The sequence below is a fragment of the Struthio camelus genome, chromosome 8 (genome assembly GCF_040807025.1).
Source record: "Struthio camelus isolate bStrCam1 chromosome 8, bStrCam1.hap1, whole genome shotgun sequence".
Lineage (NCBI taxonomy): Eukaryota > Metazoa > Chordata > Aves > Struthioniformes > Struthionidae > Struthio > Struthio camelus.
The window spans coordinates 30,777,408-30,781,651 of NC_090949.1; the positions used below are offsets into that span (position 1 = coordinate 30,777,408).

At 53.4% G+C, this 4,244-nt stretch overlaps 1 long non-coding RNA gene across 1 annotated transcript; it reads left to right on the forward strand.

The window, feature by feature from the left end:
- The first annotated feature begins 481 nt into the window (after positions 1-481).
- On the forward strand, positions 482-3,721 carry LOC138067984 (uncharacterized). Its single transcript, XR_011142453.1, has 3 exons — positions 482-556; positions 1,168-1,207; positions 3,419-3,721. It is a non-coding gene; the product is annotated as an uncharacterized lncRNA (long non-coding RNA).
- The last annotated feature ends 523 nt before the right edge of the window (positions 3,722-4,244 follow it).

Consider the following 4,244-nt stretch of genomic DNA (forward strand, 5'->3'; position numbering starts at 1 on the left):
CGCGCCACAGAGACTACGGTCACCCAGGAAAAATTCATCCCGTCCTTCCGACGGTGCCCAGACCCGAACCGAAGCCACGCGAAGCAGCAGGACCCCAACCTCCGCCGCCCGCGCACCTCGGCGAGCCCCGCGCAGGCTACCGCGGCAGCGGACGCCGGCACCCGCGCCTGCCGCTCCGCCGGCATCTGGGAGCCGCAGCTCCCGGAGGGCAGCGCAGCGGCCCGCGCCGCAGCCGCCGGCGCGTGTGACCCGGCCCGGCCCGGCCCGGCGCTGCGCGGTGCGGTGCGGAGCTGCCGGAGAGCGCCGCCGCCGCCGCGCGCCGCCCGCCGCCACTCGCGCTATTGTTGCGCCCGACGTTGCCATTAGGCAACATTTGACAACAATGTGGCGCCTGCTATTGGCCAGGGGCGGGCAGCGCCGCTCTGATTGGCCGCCCGGCGGCCGGCTGTGTCCGCCCGGCGGCTCCCGCGAGCGCGCCCGGCGCCGCGGAGCGCGGAGGGTCCCGAACGGGAATTGCACTGAGCGAGGCCGTGGCAAAGCGTTCCCACCCGCGCGTGTGCGTGTGCGTGCGCGCGGGTGCGGGCGTGTCTGCGCGTGCAAAAAATTTGTCCGGTTTCTCGCTACCTGAGAGTTTGGCTTTCCTTTCTTTCTTTCTTTCTTTTTTTTAATGTAGTTGAACTAGTAGTTGCCTTGCCAGCTATTTGTTTTTTTTTTTTTTTTTAACGAGGTGCCACTTGTCAAAAGGGTGGGAGAAAATATACTGGGGAAAGTGACAATTCAATTTATGGTCTCCCCCCTCCCCTTGGCGATTTTGTTTTATAACAGAAACTAACGATGTTTTTTCTTTCTTTCTTTTTCTTCCTTTTTCTTTCTTTCTTTCTTTCTTTCCTTCCTTCCTTCTTTCTCTCTTCCTCTCTTTCTTTCTCTCTCCTTTCTTCTTTCTTTCTTTCATTCTTTATTTCTATTTTCCCTTTTTCATTTCCTTTATCTTCTTTCTTTCTATTATTCCTTCTTTCTTGCTTTTCTTTTTTCCTCCTTTCTTTCTATTATTCATTCTTCCTTTTTTCTTTCTTTCTTTCTCTCTTTCCCTCTTTCCCTTTTTTCTCTCCCTCTCTCTCCCTTGCTTTCTTGCTCTCTCCCTCTTTTTCTCTCACTTTACAACTGCAGGTGAATTTTACAAGCACTGCTGCAATAGAAGAAATTTGAGGTGAGTATGATTTTCGATATTTTCGTTGCGTTGTCGTAAATACGATCCCTCGCCAGCCCTTCGCTCCCCAGAAAGCGAAGTTCTCTGTTTCTGTTGGTTCCTAGCTGTTTGCGTGACTAAATATTCAACAGGCACCTTCTCGAGTTTCCGCAGGGACAATAAAAACAAGGGGCTGATTTTTGAGGACCAGGCTTTCGTGCTGTAACTGTATATTAACCTACAAGCTTTTGATTTAACATTAACCACCCTGGTTTGACGTCACCTTCCCTGGTAACCAGCTCGCACTGGGAGGAGGTAACAGTTTCGGAGGTTTGGTGGGAAATACCGCCGACTCCCTTCCCGAAAGCTCTCCCCTCCCGTCCCCATGAAGGCCCTTCACCATCCGCATCACTTTTTAAAGTTCTTTGTTTTGTGTTTTCTTAACTCATTGGGAATAACGATGTGAAATTCCTATATTGTTAGACCGCCCATGCGGACCTGTTAGCGTGTAACCTCCAGTATCTGCAAGTTTAAATTGTTTCAGATGTTCTCTCGAGAGACTAAGTTAAAACGAGAGGCCGCGCTAGGTGCCTCCTGAGCGATTCGCCTCTCGAGTGCCAGAAGCAATTGGCGGCGCTGGGGCACGGTACCGCAGCCCGGTCGGACGTCGGGAAAGACGGGCAACGCTGCGCTGCGCTGCGCTTTAAACGTGCCGGCGGCCCCTCGGCCTCCTCCGCGGCAGCGCAACGCCGGGCGCCCGCGGGGAAGCCCCGCGCACTGATGCTCGTTTGACCGTTTCCTTTGGAAATAGTTCTTCTGTGTTTGTGGAGTACTTCGTTAACTAGAAGTACAATCTCAAGGCAGCAGATCCCTCAAACCCTTGGATATTTTTCTTACACTTACATCGTTCTTCTCCCCCCTCACTTTTTCTTTTTTTCAAAATGAACTCTTTCTCAGCCGACTTTGTGTGTGTGCAGCTGCCACCCACTCCTCGTGATTTAGGTGTTATAACACCTTTATTTAATACAGCCGAGAAGTCAAAATATCTGCTTTAATTTTAATTTTAATTGTATTCTCCGTGGAGAATTAATCAGATGATCTGATTTAACTGGGAATTCGTATAACTCGATCAGACTCAAAGAGAAACATTGAAAATATTGCTTTATGTTGGCTTAGCATGGAGAAAAGCTTTCCCCTTCTCCTTGGCAGTTTTGTTAGGTTTTGCGGGTTTTTTTTCTGCAAATACCATCCCCTTTCCCCCCCGAGGCAGCCTGCCATCACCAACAACACACAACACGGGTTAGGCTGATTCCCCCGGTTCTCTTTTCTTTCAGCTTCGATTCAGCCCTTCACTAAAGGGCTGGATTATCCTTTCCCGTTAACGGCGTTTTTAAATGATCTATTTTGGAAACAACCATGGCAAAAACAGTAGGTCATCAACCAGCTAGTGGGATGCAGTGATTTCTGTTCTGAAACTCACCCCTTTAGTAACATTGAAAACAGTGTAGAAGTTTTTAGTGCTTTGAACAGATAATATGTGTAGGCATCTCCAGCTAGACGCATTACACCAGGTTTCCGTGTGTTTATGCAGTGCAGCCTCTCGTGACTGCGTGTAGAGAGCTACAAGACCATATCCTGGCGCGCCGCGCACATAAACACACGGTGCCTCTTTCTGATATTTATTCCAAGTCAGCAACAGAAACCCCCTCATCCAAAACACTTGCTCACCTATAGCTTTTTAAGTAGTCCGCACAGTATCAATCCAACGTTGATATAGTCGGGTTTTATTAAAAAAATTATGAGAATAAGCAGCACATTAGCACGTGTCGAGAACATTTGTCAAAAGCTCCCCCCGATATATCACAAGCTCTTAACGGTTTCCCACCCTCCGTTTCTTTCAGGTGGCGGCGCGCAGAGGCGCGGGCGCTGCGCGGCGCGGGGCGCTCTCGGCCGCCGCCGGCCCCGCTCCCGCCGCCGCGGCGCGCCGGGCCGCGAGGCGCTGCGCACTCCGGCCCCCCTCCCCGGTTTGGGGCTCAGCACACTCGTGCAATGTAAGGGAAACACTGCGCTTTCCTCCTCGGAGCGCTGCTCGCTCGAGGGGGCAGTTTCAAACGCGCTCCAACTTCTGCTGTTGTTGTTTTCTTAGAAACCTAAAAGCCCCCCATCCTGCACTCTCACTTTTCACTGTTGTGATCTTTGAATAACCATCATTTCTTCCCTTTGTTCCTGAAGCCTTCACTGTCCTGAAGCGGTTGTGAACCGAGAGCAACAGTGCGCACATCTCACCGGGTTTACTCGCACAAAACGCGACGGGGCTGCGAGGCGGCCGGAGCGGCGCGGCCGGGCTTCGCCCTGCAGCCACACGGCACAGGCGCTTGCTCCGGCTTTGTCCCGGCCTCTGTGCGTGCGTGTGTGTGTGTGTCTGTGTGTGTGTGTGAGTAGTGTGTACGTGAGGGAGTGGGGGGGGCTATCTCCCCCTTCCCCCCTCCAGCATCCTCCTAGCGTGATTCATTTCTGTTTGACGAGGCACGATAAAATCTTCATCTACATCTCTGCTCTTGTGTCTTTCTTGCGGGGAGGGCGGGGGGGGGAGGGAGGGGGATGTTTGTTTTAGGAGCCAACAGAGTATCCGGGCTGCCACTGCTTGCACTGTAACAGGCGTGTGCGTTGGGGAGCTGGAGCAGGACACGGCGGCGCTACCCGGCGAGGAGAAACCCGTTCCCCAAACCCAGCGAAAAGCAGCTTTAAACCCCCGGAGACTTGCCTGGCTCCCCGCTTGGCTCGAGCAGCTCTTTCCGCCCCCGCCAAGCGGCGAGCCGGGCCCAGGGCTGCACCGGCCTCTTTGCTTTTTCTCCCCGGGCTTTGCCGGGCCGGGGCCGCTGTCCCGGCCGCCTCCCCCGGCCCCGGCTCGCCGCGCTGGCGGGCTCGGGAGCCCCCCAGGGATATGTACAAAGCATCGGTACTTCGTTAAAGAAAAAAGTCGGATTTCGTTATTCGGTGCCCACGGTTTGCTGTTTAATTACCCCCGCTACGTACTTGACTTCAGCAATGCATGAAG